At 40.6% G+C, this 24699-nt stretch overlaps 1 protein-coding gene across 7 annotated transcripts in view; it reads left to right on the forward strand.

Moving 5' to 3' along the window:
- The first annotated feature begins 3633 nt into the window (after window positions 1-3633).
- The window catches only part of LOC101001159 (serpin B6-like), a 52389-nt gene continuing 31323 nt past the window's right edge, over window positions 3634-24699 (forward strand). Inside the window, exons 1-2 of one of the 7 annotated variants that reach the window (XM_017951832.3) lie at window positions 3634-3770; window positions 22348-22405. The gene's annotated coding sequence lies outside the window, so the exon portion shown is untranslated. Of the gene's footprint in view, window positions 3771-22347; window positions 22406-22793; window positions 23447-24699 lie in introns of those variants that run through there. The other 6 variants (XM_009192884.4, XM_031658895.1, XM_009192883.4 and 3 more) reach the window with 6 other exon arrangements.

A 24699-nucleotide genomic window follows, 5' to 3' on the forward strand; every position in this document is an offset into this window, starting at 1 on the left:
TATATTAAAGTATTAAACGTAAGACCTAAAACCATAAAAATCCCAAAAGAAAACCTAGGCATTACCATTCAGGACATAGGCATGGGCAAAGACTTCATGAATAAAACACCAAAAGCAACGGCAACAAAAGCCAAAATTGGCAAATGGGATCCAGCTTCAGCAAGCAAAAGAAACTATTATCAGAGTGAACAGGCAACCTACAGAATGGGAGAAAAATTTAGGCAATCTATCCATCTGACAAAGGGCTAATATCCAGACTCTACAAAGAACTTAAACAAATTTACAAGAAAAAAAAAAACCATAAAAAAGTGGGTGAAAGATATGAACAAACATTTCTCAAAAGAAGATATTTATGTGGCCAACAAACATATGAAAAAAAGTTCATCATCACTGGTCATTAGAGAAATGCAAATCGAAACCACAATGAGATACCATCTCACGCCAGTTGGAATGGCGATCATTAAATCAGGAAACAACAGGTGCTAGAGAGGATGTGGAGAAATAGGAATGCTTTTACACTGTTGGTAGGAGTGTAAATTAGTTCAACCATTGTGGAGACAGTGTGGCGATTCCTCAAGGATCTATTACCAGAAATAGCATATGAGCCAACAATCCCATTACTGGGTATATACCCAAAGGATTAAAAATCATTCTACTATCAAAACACATGCACATGTATGATTATTGTGGCACTGTTCACAATGGCAAAGACTTGGAACCAACCCAAATGTCCATCAATGATAGACTGGATAAAGAAAATGTGGCACATATACACCATGGAATACTATGCAGTTCATGTCCTTTGCAGGGACATGGATGAAACTGGAAGCCATCATCCTCAGCAAACTGACACAAGAACAGAAAACTAAACGCCGCATATTCTCACTCATAAGTGGGAGTTGAACAATGAGAACACATGGACACAGGGAGGGGAACATCACACACCTGGGCCTGTCGCGGAGGTGGGGGCCTAGCGGAGGGTAGCATTAGGATAAATACCTAATGTAGATGACGGATTGGTGGGTGCAGCAAACCACCATGGCACATGTATACCTATGTAACAAACCTGCACCTTCTGCACATGTACCCCAGAACTTAAAGTATAATAATTAACATTAATTTAAAAATAATCAATTAATTAATTAAAAAATAAAATATACAATCTGATACATTTGGATCTATGTGTATATATATATACATCTGTAAAAGCAATCTAGATAATGAACATATCCATCACTCCAAAGTATCCCCTTCTCCTTTATACTGCCTCTCACCCACCTCTCTCTGCCCTGTCCTCAGTTCCATGTTCCATGCAACTACTGATCTACCTTATATCACTATAGATCAGTTTGTATGTTCTTGAAATTTATGTAAATAAAATCATATGATATATAAAAGTAAAGAAAGTGTGTTTTAAAAAAATATTTGAGATATTGAGCATAATTATGGGATAAGACTTCAAAAAAGTGAAGGGGTTAAAGATGAAGGAGTGAAGGTAAATATTTGCTTAACTAATTTAGTTTAGTGAGTTAAACAATAGATTCAATCACAGATTATTTAATCCACTAGTTTCCATATTTTACTCACCTAAGGTTAGAGTTTACTATTTAGACACTTAACATTTCTTGGCTTACTGGACAATGTGAGTCACCTCTCCAGAAAAATTCATGGCATTGAATGGATAAATTTAAAAAGTAGAAACTTTGTTTTAAAAACTCTAAAATCAGTCAGCACAGCTTCTACTTTAGAACATCAGAAAAAAAAGAGTAAATTAAACCCAACTAAGCGGAACAAAATAAATAATAAAAATGGGGGCAGAAATGAATGAAATCCAGAGAGAAAAATCAATGAAAACAAATGCTAATTATTTTAAAAGATCAATGAATTGATGTGACAGTAGCCAGGTTAAACAAAAAGAAAAGCCTAAATTACTAATATCAGAAATGAAAGTGGTGACATGCTAAAAATCCCATGTACAATAAAAAAATCATAAAAGAATACTCGGGACAGCTCTGTGCCCACAAATTTGATAAACTACCTGACATGGATCAATTTCTTGAAAGACACAATCCGCCAAAAGTCACACAACAGGAAATAGAACATTTGAATAGGCCTATATCTACTAAAAAATTTAATCAATAATTAATAGCCCTCTAAAACAATCACCAGACCTAGATGGACTCACTAGTGAATTCTAAAAAAATAAAAATAAATAAGAAAACATTTACACCAATTCTCTAAGTCTCTTTCAGAAGATAGAAGCAGAAGAACTACTTTCTAATTCATTCTATATGGCTGGAATTACTCTGATAACAAAACCAGACAAAGAAATGAGAAGAAAAGAAACTTAATGACCAATATCTTTCATTAGTATAGGTGTAAAATCCTGAGCAACATATTCACAAACAATATCCCACTATGTGTAAAATAGTTGGATTATACATTGTGACTAAGTAAGATTGATTGCAGGTGTACAAGGCTACTTCAACATTTGAAAATCAAATAAAGGAATCCATCACATCAACAGGTGAAAACAGAAAAAATCCTCAAAAAATTACTAGCAACTCCAATTCAACAATACATTAAAAAGATCACTCACCACGATCAAGTGAGATTCACCAGGGTATGTAAGTATGTTTCAATATACACAAATCAATACATGTGATACATTACATTAACAGAACCAACAACAAAAACTACACGATCATTTCAATAAATGCCGAGAAAGTATTCAGTAAAATTCCACATCGCTTTATGATAAAAATCCTTAACACATTGGGTATAGAAGGAATATACCTCAAAATAATAAAAACCAAAATGAAAAACCCACTGCTAATATATTGAACGGGGAAAAGTTGAAAACCTTTCCTATAAGATCTGCAACAAGACAAGGATGCCCAGTTTCGCCCCCTTTATTCAGTATCTGACTGGAAGTGCTGGCCGGGGCAATTAGGCAAGAAAAAGAAACAAAGGACACCCAGACTGCAAAGGAAGAAATAAAATTAGCTTTGCTCACCAATGGCATAATCTTATAATCGGAAAAACCAAGAGACTCCCCTCAAAAACTGCTAGAACTAATAAATGAATCAGTAATGTTGCAGAATACAAAATGGATATAAGATATCCGTAAGATTTCTATACATGAACAGTGAACAATCTGAAAAAGAAATCAAGAAAGAAATCCCACTTACAATACCTATAAGAAATATAATGTATAAAATACCTAGTATCAATTTAATCAAAGAAGTGAAAGACTTCTACAAGGACAACTATAAAACACTGATGAGAAAAACGTAAAGAGGACACACAGAAAATGGACACATATTCATGCTCACGGGTTGGAATAATTAATGTTAAAATTACAACGCCACCCAAACCATTTAGAGTCAGTGCAATCCCTATCAAAATACCATTGTCATTCTTCACAGAAACAGAAAAAAAAAAAAAAAAATTCCTACAATCTGTATGGAACCACGAAAAGCCCCAAATAGCCAAAACGCATTATCGCCTCTTGACTGAAAACTCCCAGGCAGTTGCGGTTTTTACCCGCACAGAGATTGGCCGCTTCGCGCACATCAGGAAATCTCGCGGCCTGCGGGACCCGCCCCGCCCTCCTGCCCAGGCGCCCACTGGGTGGTTCCTGGCTGGGCCCGATTCCGCCCGCCTCCCCACTCACTAGAAACTGATACCCCGCGCCGCTCCGACAGCTCTATTCCCGCCTCTCCGACCAGGTCTCACCTAGCTCCTGGGCAGCTGCGCGGAGAACTGGGGTAGGTGTCTGGCTTTCGGAGCGGTTCCCACACGCGGGATTCCCATTATCTGCTGAGCCCAGGAAAAGGGCTGGAACCCGCGAAAGGGAAGCCCAGTGAAGTGCTCAGGGCGCCTGTTGTCCAGACCTTTCCCTGGGGCTGTCCTTCTTCACTTGGTCTCTGGCGGGGCCTCCCTAAGGGCAGGGACTTGGCTGCACCTGGCTGTGTGCCCTGTGGGTCCAGGCGCCGGGAGGAGAGGCCCGGGCGAATGGGCGAGGAGCTGGGGGGTGAAAGTCCTGCCTGGGCTCCACGCCTCCTGTCGGAGCTGGAAGTAGGTGCAGACAATGAGGCCTCCCACCATGGTGAAGTTTCCGCTGGGTGCCGGAGGGGGCTGTGAGCCCTGGGACCTCCAGGAATAACAAGAGCAACAGTATTTATTTGTCGGTGCCCAAACTCATATGCTCTCAGTATTCAGAATTTGTACTTGGCATTCCCCCTCCTTTAAAAGAAACCAGGAGAGGCGTTGATGGTTTGTTTTTGGACTGGAAAAAAATCAAAATGAGGAAGGTACTGTTGCCAGAAAGCAAGAATGTTGGGATAGTGTAAAAAGAAAGTAACCAATTTAAAGAGATTCCCAGTAGGTAAGTAGAGAGGATTTGCTCAAGAACGAAAACCAGCATGTGTTAATTGAAATACATGTTACTACAAAGCCAAGAAAGAGTCCTTGAGTAAATTCAGATAAAGCAAGTAAGATGGGTCGTTCGCGGTAGCTCACGCCTGTAACCCCAGCACTTTGAGAGGCTGGGGTGGGGGGGGGGGGGGGGGTGGATCAAGAGTTCAGGAGTTCGAGACCAGCCTGGCCAATATGGTGAAACCTAGTCTTTACTGAAAATACAAAAATTAGCCGGGCGTGATGACATGGGCCTGTAATCCCAGCTACTTAGGAGGCTGAGGCAGAAGAATCGCTTGAACCTGGGAGGCAGAGGTTGCAGTGAGCCAAGATTGCATCACTGCACTCCAGCCTGGGGAACAAAGCGAGACTCCGTGTCAAAAAAAAAAAAAAAAAAGAGCAAGATGAGTTTAAAGGAAGCAAGACATAATTTCAATGTTTACAAGAAGTGCTGTGTGATGCGTGTGATGATTCATATACAATTGCTGTGTAGGAATTGTGACTATAGGCATGTAGGTTGACAGGCACAGTGGTTATAAACTAACCCGAAGGCCTAAGTATTAAACCAGGAGACCTTGAAAGCCAACTTGTGTGATAGAACTCTGTGTTACGCAAACCAGATGCACGAAAACCTCAAATAGTATTTCATTTCAAGGAAAAGCATTTGGCCAAAAAAAAAAAGGAAATTTAATGGTTGTCTTTGCGAAATCCCAATGTAGGACCAAACCACAAAACAGTCCTTATATTTATTTGGCTTTAAAAATATTGTTTGGCTATAAAAGTAAATAGCAGTATGACCTGAAAAGTAGCAGTGTCAGGTCAGTCAGACCCCAAGTCCTAATCATCAATCTGGCAGCCCCATCCTATCGTTTTTGTGAATAGGAGATGGTCTGTTATTAATTTAACCCCAGAAAAGTTATTAAAGTAATCATTACCATCACCCTTGGAAATATAAAAAGATAGAGCGAAGATAAAGTGAATAAAACCCACAGTATTACTAGTGGTGTGCTAGAAATAAGTTTTATAATCACTGTTGTACAGTTGTGTGTATTTTAAAACATGTTTGAAAGTCTTAGGAGAATCTAGTTTACCAGATTTATAAGTGTTGATTTATTCAGTTTATTATTGTACAAATGCTTTTATTAATGATATTGTTGTTAACTTCGTAAGTTTGTTCTTCAAAGTGATTACAACTTTAAAACATCTGATACATTAAGCTTTATCATCAATGCTTAAATGTTTAAAATAACCTATTTGCTGTATTAGCAGTGTGCTTTAAAGTTTAAGGAAAACAATTTGTTTACCAAATTAACAAGAAATTAATTGATCATTGACTAAATAAGGTATAATAGTAGAAACAGTTGTTCTCGGTTTATGAAAATTCTGCTTTGGGAATGAAAATCTTAACAGATTAAATAAACCTGCACTCACCAGCAGGGGGGAAAGTGGGAGATGAGAAATGGGACTGGTAGATTACCCATATGTGGTGGAGCTTATGAAGAAGTTACTGAAAGGGCTTGAGTGATCTGTAGAATATTTGGTGGGAGGGGAATTTGCCATAGATTTTTAAAAAATGAAAACAAAAAAGGGGGGGAAAGCAATAGTAACATAAGGAAAAACAGACACGTAAAAAAAGAAATGCATCCATTATTCATTCATTGGCTTAGCAGTGAATACTATATAGTCACAATAAAGCAAACACTTGGAGAGAGGAAGTGTGGTAAGTGATAAAAGAAAATTAATTATCAGCCCTAAATTAGGAAGGCAATTTATAATGTCAAAAATTGTGGGGTTAAAAATAGTTGTATACACAATTATTTCTAAATATGAAAGCAAATACCAAGAGAAAGGGTGCCCTGAAGTTTGATTGTTTCTAGGGAGTTGGAAGTAGTGGGAAGATACTGATTGATTTGTGTAAGATCTTGCCTAGTGTTATCTCACTTTTCAACTAAGTGCAAGTCCATTAATTTCATAAAAGCAAAATTACCAAATGACACTACAACGAATATAGGCACATTGTAGGGAAAGTAGCAAAGGATATAAATAAAATTAGAATTACCCATTATCCAGAAATATGTGATGTTCAGTGTTCCCCTGTAGTCTTTTTATCGATGAATTATACTTATGTGTAACTTTATTCTTAATTTATACTTAATATTATACTTAATATTTTCTCATGGCATTACTGTGATTTTTAATATCTCCATTTATATTCAATCATGGATGTGACAGAATCTAACTGGTTCTCTGTTGCTGGGTATTTAAATATTTTCTCTGTAGTATATAGAGTGCTTCAGTAGTCATCTTTCGGCATACTGTTTTTATCAGTACTTGTGAGCTTTATCTTTAGTGAAATTCTTTAAAATGGGATTTTTTATCCTGAAAGTATAAATATTTTCATGGCAGTTTCTTTTTCCCACCCTTCTACCTTCCCTGTGTTCCTTCCTTTGTTTATAAAAACATAGTTCTAAGTTACATTCTGAAAATATTGGTGTCCTAATTTACTTGATCACATATGGAATATAGGAAGGAATACCTATTTTACCAGTATTGGAAATCAATAGTTTTTCTACTTACAAATTTCATGTTTTAAGCAAGTATCTTTTTTGCTTTCTGCTGCTTCTTTTGTTGGAAGTCCTTATACTGTAGTGATTAAGAGGAGCCCTAGAACCACAAAGACCTGGTTTCTAATGCCTGCTCTTCTGTTTGTAGTTGAGTGATCTCAGGGGAAACAGACTTAAAAAGTGAAAGCTCAGTTTCTTTGCTTGTAAAGTGCAGACATTCACTCACAGCACCTACCTCATCAGCTTGTATGGATTAAATGACATCTTGTAAGAAAAGCGCTCGTATAGTTTTTGTGTGTGTACCTATTTGTTCAATGAAAACAAGTATCCATTTAACTGGTAATAGATAGAGTGAAAAGTAAATACACATGTAAATCTATATTAATGTAATATTGTTTAAAAATCCATTGTTTCAGGCTCACTGTCATGGATGCTCTATCGGAAGGAAATGGCACATTTGCATTAAACCTTTTGAAAAAGCTAGGGGAAAACAACTCCCCTAATCTGAAAATTTGTCCCTAATCTGAACAAGTCCCTAATCTGAAAACTTGAAATCTAAAATGCTCTACAATCTGAAACTTTTTGAGTACCATCTTGATGTACTATTTGCAAGTCATTTCAAAGAGTTTTGCTTTCACTCTGAGTCAGAGGGGTTTTCAGTGGAGGAATGATGTGACTTGTGTTTTAACAGTAGCCCTCGGGCTCCTGGGCTGAGAATAATCATGGAGAGGATAAGGAAAGAAACAGGGCAATCTCTTGGGAGTTTACTGCACCATCCAGGACTAGCATGATAGCAGTGGAGGAAGGAAGCATGGGTTAGATTTTGGTTACATTTTAAAGATGGGGCTGATATAATTATAATGGGTCAGATATGTGTTGTGAGAGAAAGACGGGAGTCAAGGTTACCTACAGGATGGCATCCACATCAACTGAGACAGGGAAGATGAGAGATGGAGCAGATTTGGAATGGATTGTGAGGGACCCAGTGTTACATGTTAAATTGGAGGTTTCTTTTATATGTTGTATGTTCAGGTGCAGATGTCGCGTAGGCAGCAAAACTGATGAGTCTAGACTACAGGGGTGAGTTCCAGGGCAGAGGTGCAAATTTGGTTTCATATTTCAATTCAAGAGACTAAATGAAATTATAGGGGAGAAAAAAAGTCTTTTTCCTCTATCTTCCTGGGATCACTGGCTAGGACCTTATAGTGTAACAAAAGAGAATTTACAAGAGAAAAGCGAACAGAAATTGATCAACCTGTGTGTCACCCATACACATGGGAGACCTCAGTTATGCGTAACTCAAATGGGTGGTTAGAATTGGTCGTGTATTTATCTAATTTAGGATGGGAAAGGGAGGGGGAAAAGGGAACTTAGCGAACAGAAATGACATTTTTAAGAGATAAATGGATCCTTTAGGGTAGAATGGATAGCTGATATAATAGTCGAGTCGTAATGTCTGGCTGAGTGTATACAGAGTTCTCAGCTTTGAGAAAATTAAAGTTGTACCCAAAAAGCAAATTTATGACAAGTGAGGGCTTCTGAGTCCTTTTGGGAGGCTCTGCTTTTAGGCAGATAACATATTTCAGGAACTCAAATGCCTTCACCTCAAAATAATTCTTAAACGAAAGTAGCATATTTTGGAGTGATATATTCTGATTCTTTTGAAGTCCACCAAGAAAAGTAAACTAAGGATTGAACCATGGACACCCCAGTGTTTGGAAACTGAGGCAACAATCAAGGGCTGCTAAAGGCAGAGGCCAATGTGGAAATCTAGAGACCGAGGGAAGAAAGTGTTTCCAAGGGCAGAGAGTGGCCAGCTCTGTTGATGTATGTACAGTGTATTAACGGTTGTGTTCCAAGTTAATTTTTACCTGTTTCTTTTATAGACCAAAGAAAATCCTGTGCAAATGATGTTTAAGAAATCAACTTTTCAAATGACCTATGCAAAAGAAATATTAAACAAAATTCTGCTGCTTTCTTATGTTGGAAAGGAGCTGAATATGCTTCCAGATGAAAACACTGATTTGAAAATGGTAATGAGTGTCCAAAGTATGCATTTTCTCATGGTGAATGCTCTCACAAGCTTTTAGGGAAAGAGAAACTTTGAAAATTCGGTTTTACCAATGTTTTCTTGACATATTTGGTCACATCCCTTTTTCTCTTTTTATGGTTATATCCAGCAGGATGTTGTTCTAAGTGCTGAACACAATCTAGAAAATTCTTGACCAGGCGCGGTGGCTCACGCCTATAATCCCAGGGCTTTGGGAGGCCAAGGCAGGTGGATCATGAGGTCAAGAGATCGAGACAATCCTGGCCAACATGGTGAAACCCTGTCTCTACTAAAAATACAAAAAGTATCTGGGCGTCGTGACATGCACCTGTAGTCTCAACTACTAGGGAGACTGAGGCAGGGGAATCACTTGAACGCAGGAAGTGGATGTTGCAGTGAGCCGAGATCGTGCCACTGCACTCCAGCCTGGCAACAGGGCAAGACTCCGTCAAATTAAAAAAAAAAAAAAAGACAGAAAGAAGAAAAGAAGAAAAGAAAATACTCTTATTCCAGAAAAGACTCAGGTTGGGGCCAAATCAGGTCAGCCCTCAAAATCTTGCTTTACAATTTTGACTTTTTTTTCTCTTAGCCTTTTCCTTCCTGTGGAAAATGATATCCGTACATCTCTATGAAGGTTATTCCAGGATAAAGGAGATTGCCTATGTAAGGCATTTGTTTCAATGCGCAGAGTATGACATTGACTAATATTAGTAGTCTTCACTCCAGCCTTGCCCACTAGGTGTGAGTTTTCCCTTCAGAAAGCAGTCATATGTGGAAGAGCTGTTCTGAGTCTATACATCAGCCAAGGATCTTGTTAAAATATAGATTCTGGTTTAGTAGGACTGGGATGGAGCCTGAGATGCTGCATTTCCACCAAGCTTCCAGGTGATGTTGAGACGGCTGGCCCATGGAGCACACTGAGTAGCAAGGTGTTAGAGAGTCAGTGAAGACTTTTAGCAGGGTAGCATTTTGCTTCTCTTGAAAGCTAATCCTTACGACTGCAACGGACAAATTGAAAGAAGTAAGAATGGGGAGAGATAAGAAAGGAAGCTGCTATGACATTTTAAACAAGACACAATTAGGGCCTGAATGAAGGCAGCAGCAGCAGAGGCAGAGGAAGGGCCGAAAGACGTTGGAAGTTAAAAGAACAGAAAACGGTGATGGATTCATTGGAAGGAAATTTGAGTAAAAGAGAAGATAGGTCTGAGATACCAGCATGCTTTTATTAAGATAGAACACCACACTTTAAGAGGGCAGTCATTCTCCTACAAATATACTCTAAGTTGTAAGTTTCCGCATGAAGGAAAAGGTTTGACTAAGTGTCTTGAATCCAGGAATCAAGGCATTGAAATGTAAAGTCATCTCGAATGGTTTCGCATTAAGGTGCTTTCTTCCATATGTGTGCTGTCCAATATAGTAGCCACTAGCCATTTGGGATGATGTACACTTACATTAAAAAATTAAATTTACAAAACAGGCCTTTATTGCACTATCCACATTTCAAGTGCTCGGTAACCATATATGGCTCATGGCTACCACATTAGGCAACTCAGCCGGAGCACGTTAATATCGTAGAAAACAGTCCCATTGGACAACACTGATTAGATTTTCAAATCTCCCACTCTCTTATTTTAGGTGGAAAAAGAACTTTCTTATGAGAGATTGATAGAATGGACAAAGCCAGACAACATGCATGAACGAGAGATGGAAGTTTTCCTTCCTAGATTTAAACTAGAGGAAACTTACAACATGGAGGATGTCCTTCGCAGTATGGACATGGTCGATGCCTTTGAACAGGACAGGGCAGACTTGAAGGATCTGTACTTGTCCAAGGTCATGCACAAGTCCTTTGTGGAGGTCAATGAGGAAGGTACAGAAGCAGCAGCAGCTACCACACCAAAAAGGGTTTTATGTTGTGCCAGTTACTCCCTCAGGTTCTGTGCAGACCATCCCTTCCTTTTCTTCATCCAGTACAGCAAAACCAATGGTATTCTCTTCTGTCGCCGGTTTTCTTCTCCATAAGGAAATAGTAGTCATTGAATGTAGTCCTCTTTTCTCTAACTGACTTACTTTTTCTCTACACTTCATAGTGTGCCTGCAAACCCAAAATGACTTTAATATTGCAGTGGTCAAAAATGAGATATTAGGAGCCTAATTTGAAATTCCTTGTTCAGAACCCTTCTGTGTATTTTTGTAGGTTAAATGTTTTCTAAAGTTGGAAGTTGACATTCTCCAAGGATCCTGTGGTCACTTCGGCAGTGATACCTCTAACCATTCAGCCAAACCACTCTGCTTGGAACGAGCTGTCTTCCTCTCCTTTGTTGCTACTTTTCTTTCTTCTCTGCTGAATAGTATTGACATATAGACCCATTTTTAATGAGAGAATAGAGAGTGAAATGGAGAATGGGTAGAAGATGTGGGCAGGAGGTCTCAGAAATCCATACAAGCAACCTCTAGTCTAGAACTTTACCAGCAATTCCAAGGCCAGCACAGAGGATGAGAGAGCAGTTAACTCAGACCAGTGAGAAATCAGTCCAACTTCTTGTATGTTTCTGCCTTACTTGTAGTTTGCATTCATAGGGATCAGTAGGTCACAAACCTGTTCAAACATGCAACTATTCACTTTCTCTGAAAATTTACAATTGTTATCAGGAGGCAGAGATGAGTAAATAATGTTCTATTCACAGTTTGAGACAGCTTCATGGGTATACAGAACATGTCTTTCTATTTTATTTCAAATATTTTTGGAAAGGCACCTCAGGTTTCTGTAGCCATTTGTATTACAGGCTTGAAATGAAATTGCAGTGTTGAGTGTGAAGAGAACACACTGATTAGTTAGATTGAAGAGGGAGATTGGTACTGTTTTCTAGGGGACAGCAAAAAGGACTTATTCCATCAACACCCTTGCAGTCAGAACCCTGGGCAGCCCCTTATTTCACTGACACCACTTACATTTGCATTCCACAGCTAGTTCACTTTTCCCTTTTGACCCAAGTTGGCGAATTAGCTGCAGGGAGGGAATAGGACTGAGGAGTACAAGGAAACATCCACGTTGTGTGCGGGCTGAGAGAGGAAAGGAGGAGTATCAGAGGTTGCCGGGTTTATCATTCTCATTCTGCTGCCTCCTCTGCCCAACACTTGCACTTGGAAAGAATAATCCTAGGTGGGGAATAATCAGTTACTGTGATTCTTTCACTGCGGAGAGAGCTTCTGAGTGTTACAGCCAGGAGCAATAGGCTGGCGCCCCGTTCGTTATGGAAAGGCATGCCTTCTTGCACAGCCTTGCAAGAAGTCCAGTTAAGTGGGTTAGTAGTTGGGAGCTGGAAGTGTAAATAGAGTAGCTGCCTACCATCCATGTGGGAATGTGTCTTTTTTTTTTTTTTTTTTTTTTTTTTTTTTTTGACGGAGTCTCACTCTGTCACCAGCCTGGAGTACAGTGGCATAATATCGGCTGACTGCAACCTCTGGTTCCCGGGTTCAAGCAATTCTCCTGCTTTAGCCTCCTGAGTAGCTGGGAATACAGGTACGTGCCACCACACCCAGCTGATGTTTGTATTTTTAGTAGAGAAGGGTTTTTACCGTGTTGGCCAGGTTGGTCTCGATCTCCTGACCTTGTGATCTGCCTGCCTCAGCCTGCCAAAGTGCTGGGATTACAGGCGTGAGCCACTGCACTTGGCCGGGAATATGTTTTTTAAATCGTTCCTGGGATGAGTATATTCAGATCATATCAATAGTGAATTACAAAAGTTAATGATACTGGTTTGATCTGTTATAGACCTATAATACAATCAGACTTTAGCCATGTAAATCACAATACATAAAAGGTAACAATAAGCATATTGGCCAAGAGGATCTTGTAAAGTTATGTTTATCAAATTCTCTTTGAAGAGTTATCACTCAATATTTTATTTCTGTCTTATAAGACCTGAAATCTATGGGCTGCCTTGACATCTACGGACTTAGGGCCTCAGAGGCCTGGCCATGCAGTCCCCTGCTCTTGTCAGATATGTGCACCCTGTTCACCCACTGAGCAGGAAGCCTCCTTGCCCTTCTAAGTTCCCCTATCGGCCAGTCAGCTGTACCCCACCTGGGTCTTAACCTGGCTCACTTTCCTGCCAGCCTGGAAACTTATTCAAATAAGCCTGTCACATCTGGAGCATCCAGGAATTGCCTCTTCCTCTTGTTACTATAGAGCCTGCCTTCCACAGCCCCTGCTGGTTCACTCTTTTCCCAAATGCAACTCTCCTGTGACCCTGCATGGCATGCGGTGACCTCCCTCCTTGGGCTGTGAGCAGATGTGACTAATAAACTGCTGCCAGTATCATCTATCCAGTGTCTCATGCTATGTGTCTGGTTGTCTCCTACTATTTAGTGGGGGAGATCCCTCCTTCACCAACAAGGTGAATATGAGATGATCAAAACAACTACACTTCAGCGAAAGGTCCAGCCTCCCAAATAATAACTCCATGTCTATTAAGAAATCGCACCAAAAGACATTTCTATTATGCTGAGCAGTGTTTCTTGTAAGTGTCCACAGAATGAATTCCATTTAGAATTTAATTCTAGGAAACAGTAGATCTCACCTCTCCATAGGCCTATTCACAGATGTTTACTGGATAGCTGCTTTGCATTTGGGTATTTTAAATAGATTACTTTATTCAATCCACGGGAATAATAAACCCACGAGTAATCTAGAATTAGAAGTCAAGTAGTTTGAGCAAGTTCTTGTAGCTAGCAAGGGGATAGAACCTGGATCCAATATCTGATCATACCAAAGACTGGGTTCTGTATAAGAGGCCAAACTGCTACTTCAGCTCCTACCAGAGGGCAACTGTCAGCACAGTGCAGGAGGAGCAGGGACCAGAAACCTGTCTCCCTTTGACATGAAGTCTCGTTTCTCTAGGTCTGTAACACTCTTATCTAAAAAGTGGGGCTTGGAAATCTAGCACCAAAAACACATCATCCTGGACCTGGGGATGAGGTTCCTGGAACAGAGAGCTAAGGTCAAGTTCATCTAGGCTATACGAACTCTGCAAGGGTTACTGCCCCCTCCAGGAGTCATAGATGGAAGTCCTGAGAGCCCTCCTTCTTCCTACGCGTGAATAAGTGGGAACCCTAAGGCTTTCTCATCACTATTCTCTAAGAAAAGGCTGTAGGACCACAGTTGCAAAGGAGGGGGCCAAAGCCAGGGATGGTTTGAGGACTGAGAGCATAGAGGCTCTGCCTGCAGGAAATACCCCTAAAGGAGCTGATGCCCTTCTACATGCGGCAGGTGACCTTTCCTTTCCTGACCTGCAGCTTCTGCAGTGAAGGTGATGGAGAGGGCAGAGGACTAGAGGGAGGCTTCCAGTCCAGTGGGTTTGCTGCACAAGCTGACCCTGATCTGACATTCACAGGTCAAGGCATGGACCATCCACACCTGTTTGGCACATCTAGTGGCTATTGGTGAAAGAAGCATCAGATTCCTTTCCCACCCTTGCTAGCGTTGCCTCCAAAAGGAGTTCACTGTCCCTAGTTGTTTCTGACAAAGGATATAATGCTTTCTTAGTTTCTTACATATTGTCCTTGAAATGGAGGGTTCTGCAAAGGGTTAGGAAAAGAGAGACAGATTCAGTAGTTGCCTTTCAGATTTAATGACAAGTTCAACTGGGAACTCTATTCATTACTGTGCCAGGTATCAATTTATTGTCTGTCAGCTCTCAACCTACCTTTGTGGACTTACTTTGTGATAATGAACCTAGATCTTATAGCAAAAACTGAACTGGTTAGCCCAGTGTTAGGCTTTGCCAATAGAGGGAGCTGGAGGGACACTCTAAGGAGATAGCAGTAGAAATGCTCTTTCTGGATTCTGGTCCTCCTAGAATTTCATATTCAGTGTAAGTGGCCAGCAGCCCACTTGGTCATCTGTAGCCACATTCTCAGGCCATGCTTTCTCCACACAATGGCTATTTCCGCATTTGGTCAAGACCCAACTTCTAGCAAGTGTATCCCTACTAGGCATTTACTTCTACAGACCAGCCCCTGCCTGCCCACACCCTCCAGCAAGGGCAGATGGCTTCTGTGAACAGCTTTGGCCCTCTGGCAAGTTTCATTGCCACTGCAGACTGCATGTTTTTGTGGCAGCCACAGCTCCAAAGAGCTCCGAATCTCAGCCCTGGGGCATTCAGTCATTTTAGTTTGTTCAGGTTGGTATAATAGAATATCACAAACTGAGTAGTTTAAACAACAGATATTTATCAGAGTTTTGGAGGCTGGGAAGTCCAAGGTCAGGGTGCCAGCAGATTTGGTTTCTGGTGAGGGCTGTCTTCCTGGCTTGTAGAAGGCTGCCTTCTAGCTGTGTCCTCATATGGCAGAGAGAGCAATCTCTCTCTTCCTCTTCTTATAAAACCACTAATCCCATTCTGAGGGCCCCGCCCACTTGACTTTATTTTACCCTAATTATCTCCCAAAGGCCCTTTCTCCAAATACCATCATGTTGGAGTTTAGGACTTTCACATAATAACGCTGTGGGGACACAAATCAGTCCGTAGCCTATGTCCCCTCTAAACCCTTAGTTCTTTCATTTCTACTCACCCCACCCATTAGGTAGCAATTTCTCTTTAATATCTTCTATTTCTGCTCCCATTAGAGTCTTTAAAAATAAAAAAGCTCCTATTGCTAGTTAATAATTCTTTATATAAACTCTCCCCTGTTCAAATACTGATGTTTGTTTTGTTTGCAGCTTTGTTTGCACTTTACTGTTAGTTTCTGTTTGCAGTGTGAACCCTGGCTGGAGTAACAGAATGTGCTTCTCACACACTATCAGAAAAGACTGTGACAGATGCTTGAAGTATAAAGTGCTGGTCTACCAATCCCATCCTGGCTTGAGTTAATACAGATATTAGAAAAATTACTCCATTAAAAACTGAAAATTCTGAGATGAATGCTGCACCAGAAAGGACACTAAGACAACTGGTATGAACTGGCACAGTTTCAGGCAAATCACCCATGGCCACTCTACTGATATGCCATATTCTTTTTTTTTTTTTTTTTTTTTTTTTTTTTTTTTTTGAGACGGAATCTCGCTGTCGCCCAGACTGGAGTGCACTGGCACGATCTCGGCTCACTGCAAGCTCTGCCTCCCGGGTTCATGCCATTCTCCTGCCTCAGCCTCCCGAGTAGCTGGGACTACAGGCGCCTGCCACCACGCCCAGCTAATATTTTGTATTTTTAGTAGAGACAGGATTTCACTGTGTTAGCCAGGATGGTCTCTATCTCCTGACCTCGTGATCCGCCCGCCTCGGCCTCCCAAAATGCTGGGATTTATCAGAGATTCTATTCCCCATTCAATTTTCCTATCTGCAGTATAACCAATCAAGAATCCCTGAAAGGAAAAGACACATTCAAATGCCAAAGAATTCTTCGTAATTGACATTCAATTCCTTATCCTTTAATACTTCCTGATAACAGCCTTGAAATTAATGGAGAGAATGACGATGCACTGACGAGGCACTAATGGCAGTTACCAGGCAATGTCATATCAGGAGATGTTTTTTCTTTCATAACTTCATTACAATACAAAACCAGGCATACTGCTAATGTAATGGTTTTCAAATTTAATTCTATTGGGTTCTCCATATCCTTGGTCAGCAGATGCTCTAATGGCACTAATGGGAGGTGCCAGGCAATGCCATATCAGGAGATATTTTTCTCTCTCATAAGTTCATTAAAATACAAAACCAGGCATACTGATTAATGTAATGCTTTTCAAATTTAATTCTGCTGGGTCCTGTATATCCTTGGTTAGCAGATGCTCTGCAATACTTATGTTTCATTGCTTGCCTTTGTTTTGGTAATATTCTAGATATTTTAATAGAAACATTGTCTTAATATGTGTGTATGTTACTATAAAGGAATATCTGAGGGTGGGTGCTTTATAAAGAAAAGATGCTTTTTTGGCCTAGCGTTCTCTAGGCTATTCAAGAAGTATGATGCCAGCATGTGCCTGGTGGGGGCTTCTGTGCTGTGTCTTAACATGGTGAAGAAGGTCAAAAGGGATGTGGATGTGTGCAAAGAGAAACCAAACAGGAGGATGAACCTCATTTTATAACAACCCATTCTCAGGGGAACTAATCCATTCTGAGAGAACTAATTCTGCCTCACCAGAATGAGAACTCACTCACTACCAGGAGAAGCACATCAAGCCTTCTTCGAGATACCCATTCCCTTAAGGCAAAAACATCTCACTGGGTCCAACACCAATACACCAGGGATTAAAGTTCAACATGAGTTTTGTTGGGGACAAACAAACTGTGTCTAAACCACAGCCAGAGTATTCTGAATGACTTAGACATCCACTTGTCTCAGTACTCTAATCAAATTTAGGATTGTGTTGGTACTAAGCAGTAGTAATTTGGCTGGAGAATATTAATGAAAAGGGACAGAAGAAGAACCTATATAGTAATTCATTATCTCAAAGGACTGGCCAAATAATATTCAAGAAGTTTTGTAATTGTTTGAATAGAGAGAAGTGATGGGAGTACTGGAAAGAGAATGTATCTGAGTAAACAGAATGTACCCAACTGGATAGGCACACTGAGCTCAAAAGAATTGGCGTTAATGCAGTCAGAATAAATTTCAAGTTAATAATAGGAATTTACCTTCAGCAAAATAGCATCGCAGATCACACACAAGGAGACTCCATTTAGTCTTTTAGCCCAGCTTCTCCTACAGAGTTAAAACTCCATTCCTTAAGTGTTATCAACAATCAGATTAACTTTGTTGACATTTGTTCATTATCATTAAAATTCTCTTATATCACTGAATATGTGGAACATTCTTCAGTTGTATTATCACAATATTATAATATTACTGCAGAGTATGGCAGAAAAGGCAGTGCTCTGGGAATGTGGCCACACAGACTCTGGTCTCACTTCTTCCATGAATTCCTCATGGGACTCTTGGCAAATCACACAAACTACCTCTATTTCACCATCCTTCTCTGTAAACGTAGCAGCCACAATATGAGTCTTTCTAATGCTTACATTTTTCTCTGTGTTTCTGGACTTGATTATCAGAAGCAAGTGGGGTTTTTTGTTTTTTTGTTTTTACCTCCCACTTCCTCAAAACCATCAAGGCTTGCTGGAAATCTCATGAGGAAACTGAAAGGTGCAGCAGGGTGTATAAGGAGTGGCTGTTGCTGGTGAATATGGTCGGTCACTGAGTGGAAACATTTTTAAGACCAAGAAGCCTCTTTAAGATGGAGCATTTGTTCATTTAACAATAAGAAGCACAGAGATCTCAAACCATGCTAGGAAGTTCCAACTACATTTGGACTCTAGTTCCCTCTTGACAAGTGGAAGTATAATTTGTAGACGCTGGTAGCTCAACGTGAGACTAACCTAGGAGTGTGCCCTTCCTGAGGTCCACAAAGTCCGGAGCCAAGGGAGTCAGACAAAACTAGGTTAAGGTTGAGTCAGGAGTTGAGAACCAGCAGATACTCCCCAGTACTGACTGAAGAGATGAAAATTAGGTATAAAGCTAGAAGACAGAAGATGAAGCTGAGCACAATTTCTGAGACACTGAATGATATAGTCCAGAACCTTCTTAACAGGTACCTGTCACCTCCCTAGTGGGGGAGGCAGTAGGGTTTGTGAGTGGAGATCCTGTTCAGGTTGTCTGAAATTAGGCTCTAGTTACCTAGAGGGATGGGTTCCCCTTTAGGGCCCAGCATTTAAATTGTCCATACTCAGAAAATAAATACAATTAATCCTCACAAATATAGATTTGCAGACAGATTTCTCACTTAGGAAGACTGACCATTTTCACATTTCATTGCACTATTACAAAAATTAGTTTCATTCTTTCTTGGATTCATCTTTGATACTTCCCACCCCCTCCTCCTTTCATGGCCCAAGAAGTGATACCTAATCTATGTCCTAGAAATCCCTCCTCTCCATTTCCCTTGACTCTGCCTCATTTCAGCTTTCCTCATCTCTCACCCATGCTGTGTCCCCCTAACACCTCACTACATGCAATGGCAGCCTCCTACAATATCTTCCATGATGCAGTCAAAGGAATCTTTGTAAAATACAAATAGGACTATGTTTCTCCTCAGCTTAAAATATTTTAGTGATTTCCCATTGTCCACAGGGAATGAAGAAACTCCCCCTAGAGTTGACATGGCCCTTCATGATCTGCTCCTGTGGACACAACAGAGGCTTTTCTGTGGTACCTCATTCCAATTGTCTGTGCCACTGAAGGCCTGAAATGGTCACAGTTATCCAACATCATGGTGCCATCTCAGCCCTCTCTGCACTTGCATGCACTATTTTTCCAACCTGGGACACTTGTGTTTACAATGAAACTCTCAATTACCAAATTATGTCCTTAATAAACAACTTTGAAACAACTAGGCAGTGGGAATAAGGTAAAAGTATTTATCATATTTTAACTTGTTGAGCTGGTCAAGGAGAAAAAGGAGTGGATGAATGAAGTGGGGCCCAAAGTCTGGAGCTAGATCTGAACAACAAGGAGTAATTGGTACACAACTGGGAAGTGATATTGGCATTTTCCAATTGTAAGAGCAGGAAAGTTTGGGCACAGTTCAAATGTGAGTCTTTAGCTACTACAGAGAGGGCTTTTCAGAATCATGGAGAAAAGATGTGGGTGAATCCTGCATCAAGACTACTGAGGAGATGTTCTTGGGAACAGTTACTTTTAGGATTCCACACTGAAATCACCTGGATAGCTTTATAAATTATTGCTGCCCAATTCCATTTCCTAAGATTTAACTGGGGATTTTTTGAAGTAGAATTACCAAACTGGAAAGTTCTGGGAAAGCTTTCTTCAGTGAGATTCATCCCGGGTATGCAAAGACGGTTGAATGTGCATGAATCAATACATGCAATACAGCTCATTAACAGAGCCAAAAACAAAAACTATATGATTATTTCAATAGATGCTAAAAAAGTACTTCATATAATTCTACGTCCCTTTATGATAGAAGCCCTCAATAAACTGGGTATAGAACAAATATACCTCAAAATAATAAAGGCTATAGATGACAAATCCACAATTAATATCATACTGAATGGGGAAAAATTGAAAACATTTCAATAAGATCTGCAACAAGACAAGGATGCCTAATTTCACCCACTTTATTTAATACCTTACTGGAAGTCCTGGCCAGAGCAATTAGGCAAGAGAAAGAAGTATAAAGCCAGCCAAACTGAAAAGGAAAAACTCAAATTAGCTTTGTTTGCACATGACATAATCTTGGAAAAACCTAAAGACTCCGCCAAATATCTGTTAAAACTGATCAATGAAGCAGTGAAGCTGGAGGATACAAAATTGGCTTACAAAAATCAGTAAGATTTTTATACAACAACAGTGAAAAATCAGAAAAAGAAACCAAGAATGAAATACCACTTACAATAGCTACAAAAAATATAAAATATGAGACACCTGATAATCAATTTAACCAAAGATGTAAAAGATTTCTACAAGATAAACTATAAAACATTCATGAAAAAAATTGAAGAGGACTCAGAAAAACTAGAAAGATATTCATACTCTTCAACATCATGGATTGGAAGAATTAATGTTGTTAAAATTACCACCCAAAAGCAATTTACTGATTCAGTGCAATCCCTATCAAAATACCAATGTTATTCTTCATAGAAATAGAAAAAACAATCCCACAATTTGTGGGGAACCACAGAAGACCCCAAATAGCCAAAGCAATCCTGAGCAAAGAAAACAAAGCTGGAGGCATCAAACTACCTGATTTCAAAATATACTACAAAGCTATACTAAGCAAATCAGTATAGTCCAGCATAAAAACACATAGACCAATTGAGCACAGTAGAGAACCCAGATATAAATACACACATTTGCAGCAAACTCATTTTTGACAAAGATGCCAGGAACATAAAATGGGGAAAATACAGTCCTCAATGAATGGTGCTCTGAAAACTGGATAACCATTGTCAGAAGAATGAAACTAGACTCCTATCTCTCGATATATACAACAAACAAATCAAAATGAATGAAAGACTTTAATCTATGACCTGACACTATGAAACTACTAGAAGAAAACACTGAGGAAATGCTCCAGGACATTGGTCTAGGCAAAGTATTTTTTTTTTTTTATGTGCAAGGGCTCAAAAGCACAGAAAACCAAAACAAAAATAGACAATTGGGATTACAACAAGCTAAAAAGCTTCTGCATAGCAAAATAAACAATCAACAAAAGGAAGAGATAACGCACAGAGTGGGAGAACATTTTTCCAAACTATCCATCTGACAAGGGATTAATAAGCAGAATATATAAGGATCTCAAACAATTTAACAGCCAAAAAAAAAAAAATTTGATTTAAAAAATGGGCAAAAGATCTGAACAGATTTCTCAAAAGAAGACATACAAATAGCCAATGGGTATATGAAAAAGTGTTCAACATCACTAATCATCAGAGAAATGCAGATTAAAACCACAATGAGCTATCATCTCATTCCAGTTAAAATGACTTGTATGAAAATGACCAGAGGCAGGCGTGGTGGCCCACACCTGTAATCCAGCACTTTAGGAGGCCAAGGTGGGTGGATCACCTGAGGTCAGGAGTTAAATACCAGCCTGACCAACATGGTGAAACCCTGTCTCTAATAGACATACAAAATTAGCCAGGCGTGGTGGCACATGCCTGTAATCCCAGCTACTTGGGAGGCTGAGGCAGGAGAATCACTTGAACCTGGAAGGTGGAGGTTGCAGTGAGCTGAGATCACGCCACTGCACTCCAACCCGAGCAACAAGAGCAAAACTGTAAAAAAAAAAGAAAGAAAAAAAAAAGAAGAAGAAGAAGAAAGAAAACAAACAAAAAGGAATAATAAAATAATGAAATGCTGGGGAGTGAGAATGTAGAGAAATGGAAACCCTCTTAGTGGGAATGTCTATTAGTACAGCCGCTATAGAAAACTCTATGGAGGTTTTGCAAAATCCTAAAAATAGAGTTGTCATATTACCATCAATTCCACTGCTGGGTATAGATCTAAAAGAAAGGATATCACTGTATTGAGGGATATCTGCACTCCCATGCTTCCATGTTTATTGCAGCACTATTCACAATAGAGAAAATATGGAACCAACCTAAGCGCCCATCAATGGATGAATGGATAAAGAAAATGTGATATATATACGCAATGGAATATTATTCAGCATAGAAAAGAATGAAATGAAATTCTATTATTTGTAACAACATAGATGGAACTAGAGGTCATAAGGTTAAGTGTTAATAACCCAAGTACGGAAAGACAAATACTGCATGTTCTCGCTTATAGGTGGGAGCTGAAAAAGTGGATCTCATGAAGATAGGAAGCAGACTGAAGCTTTCCAGAGGTGAGGAAGGGTAGAGGGAACGGAGTGTTGAAGAGAGATTGATTAATGGGTACAAATATACAATTTCATAGAAGCTAAGACCTAGTGTCTAACAGATCAGTAGAGTGAAAATAGTTTACAATTTCAAAATATTGTATTTTGTATATTTATTGTATATTACATATATGTATTTATAATATATCTATTTTATATTTCAAAATAACTAGAAGAGAGTAATTTGAATGTTTCTGCATAAAGACAAATATTTAAGATGTTGGAAGCCCCAATAACACTGATTTCATATTTACGAATTATATGAATGTATTAAATTATGCACCCTAAAACGATGTCAGCTATTATCTATTAATAAAAATAAATAATAAATAAATAATAAAAATCTGGCTAGCCCTCTCCCCACCCCCAGTCACCTGAAACCTTTCTGTTCCCCATGACTGCTCCAAAATGGGAAATAAGGTTTCACAGTAATTTCTATAATTTGTCAAATCCCCAAAGTCTAATTCTTATCTAATGCCCCAAAGTCTATGCCCCAAAGTCTAATTCTTATCACAAGACCCCTACATAGATGGTTCATTTTAAATTTCTGTAAGGCAGTGTGCACCTTACATCTATGTACCAGGAATTGGCATTCTTCTGGTCCCTGAAGTTATGATTCACAGTTCACTACAAAGACACCTTAACTCGGGGTGGGGTGCGGGGTGGATTATCACTTCTTGATTGAAAGCTCCCGGAGAGTAGGGGCTTTTTTCTGCGCAGCGAGCTGCCGCTTCCTGCACACCAGGAAATCCCCTCCGCCTGCGGGACCCGCCCTGCCCTCCTCCCCACGCGCCTGCTGGGTGGTGCCTGCTCGGGTCCCGACTGCGCCCGCCTCCCCACTCACTAGGATCTGATACTCCGCGCCGCCCAGACGCCTCTATTCCCGTCACTACCACCGGCCTCCCCTCGCTCCTGGGCAACGGTGCCCACAACGGCGGTACGTGTCTAGCTTTGGGAGCGGCTCCCACAAGCAGGCATCGGGTTATCCGGTCCCGCGCCCAGGAAACGGTAGGAGCCCGGGAAAGCTGAACCTGGCAAAGTTCCCTGAGCTCCGTCCCAGGGCTCCCCTCTTTCACTTGGTCTCGGGCCGGGGCCTCCCCGAGGGCAGGGGCGTGGCTGCGCCTGGCTGCGACCCCTGTGGATCCTGGTGTGGTCAGGGCGGGTGTCGGGGGAGATCGCGTGGAGCTGGGGGATGAGCCTCCAGGCTCAGCTCAGCTCAGCACGCAGGAGCTGGGAAGCCGGGGTGCGGAGAATGACGCCCTGCGATCCTCTCTGGTGAAGTACTCTTTGGGGTGGGAGGGAGCTGTGATGCCTCAGAACACTAGGACCCTAGGACCGCGGGACGCTGGGAGCGCGCACCTCCAGGGTCCAGGAGATGGGCCACCTGTGGGATGGGGGCGTCGCAGAATGTTGGTGCCATAGCTCAGGGCCCCTTGGCCATAGGTGATGCCGCAGAGAGCAGTGCGTTGGGAATTTCTGATAGTACCGAAGACCCTCGAGAGGTGGGTCCCAAAGGCAGCCTGGACCCTGCGCCTACCCCAGCGCCTTTTCCGAGAATGAGCGCACGGGTTTCACAGCCCTCTCTGGCCCCCTGAGTTTGGCCAACACCACAGCACTTTTGAGAGTGTGCAGGCCTGCAAAGATCATCGTGAGGGACATTCCAGATCTTGTTTTTATTAAATTCACTGACGGGATAAAATATTTCAAAATTCATTGTCCTTAAAGTAAGATGGTGGGGGCCTTTTAATCATATTTTAATTTTGTTGTAGCAGATCATATTGCCACTTAAGTTACTTCCTTTTCTCCTCCCACTACCCTTTAAAACCAAGTTTGGTGAGAATCAAGGACAAAAAACCAAATACCACATGTTCTCACTCATAGGTGGGAATTGAACAATGAGAACACTTGGACACAGGAAGGGGAACATCACACACCGGGGCCTGTTGTGGGGTGGGGGGAGGGGGAAGGGGGAAGGATAGCATTAGGAGATATACCTAATGTAAATGATGAGTTAATGGGTGCAGCACACCAACATGGCACATGTATACATATGTAACAAACCTGCACGTTGTGCACATGTACCCTAGAACTTAAAGTATAATAATAAAAACAAAACTAAGCTTGGAAAACAGAACTTATAGAAAACTAATATTCAGATGCTGTCAGGCGTACTTAGATGCTAGGGGGAAACTGGGTCAGGTGAGGGTCCTCTTGCTTCTGGGGTCTAATTGTGTCTGATGACAGGAATGTGACCCAGAGCT

Source organism: Papio anubis, chromosome 19 (genome assembly GCF_008728515.1).
Source record: "Papio anubis isolate 15944 chromosome 19, Panubis1.0, whole genome shotgun sequence".
NCBI lineage: Eukaryota > Metazoa > Chordata > Mammalia > Primates > Cercopithecidae > Papio > Papio anubis.